This window comes from Meleagris gallopavo, unplaced genomic scaffold (genome assembly GCF_000146605.3).
Source record: "Meleagris gallopavo isolate NT-WF06-2002-E0010 breed Aviagen turkey brand Nicholas breeding stock unplaced genomic scaffold, Turkey_5.1 ChrUn_random_7180001836811, whole genome shotgun sequence".
Lineage (NCBI taxonomy): Eukaryota > Metazoa > Chordata > Aves > Galliformes > Phasianidae > Meleagris > Meleagris gallopavo.
This window is the reverse complement of record NW_011107362.1, coordinates 1-458: the sequence shown is the minus strand read 5'-3', so window position 1 is coordinate 458 and position 458 is coordinate 1. Positions and strand designations below refer to the sequence as shown.

Sequence of the window (458 nt, the reverse complement as noted above, 5' to 3'; positions counted from 1 at the left end):
AACCACCACAGAGCAACGTCCTCTTCTCCACGGCCCGCCAGAGCTCCGGCCTCCAATCCCATCAAACACAAGATGCGTGGCCAGCGTTCCAAATGCACCAGTGCTGCAGACTCAGTCGGGGCAAGAGCCAAAAGAGCACTCCTTCGAGCCGGAGTTGAACCAGCGACCTAAGGATGGCCGTGTCAAGAGAGCCTACAGTCCTCCGCTCTACCAGCTGAGCTATCGAAGGAATCACAGGGACCTGCCCTGCACCACACCCTTCACGCTCCCATCCGCATTATGCCTAAGGCCATAACACAGCACAACCATGCCTCTGCTCCCATTCCACACACAGACACGCTCACATCCAACACCCCTGCAACTTCAACGGGAATTCAGGTACTCATCTCTACAGTAGCATCACTCGAAAAACAGCACAGCCTTCCCAAACACTCTCTACGTTGCCAGAAACACAGGAA

At 55.2% G+C, this 458-nt stretch overlaps 1 non-coding gene across 1 annotated transcript; it reads right to left on the bottom strand.

Moving 5' to 3' along the window:
• Window positions 1-139: 139 nt before the first annotated feature.
• TRNAY-GUA lies at window positions 140-229 on the bottom strand. The gene is given in 2 exon segments: window positions 140-175; window positions 193-229. It is a non-coding gene; the product is annotated as a tRNA-Tyr (tRNA).
• Between the last annotated feature and the right edge of the window lie 229 nt (window positions 230-458).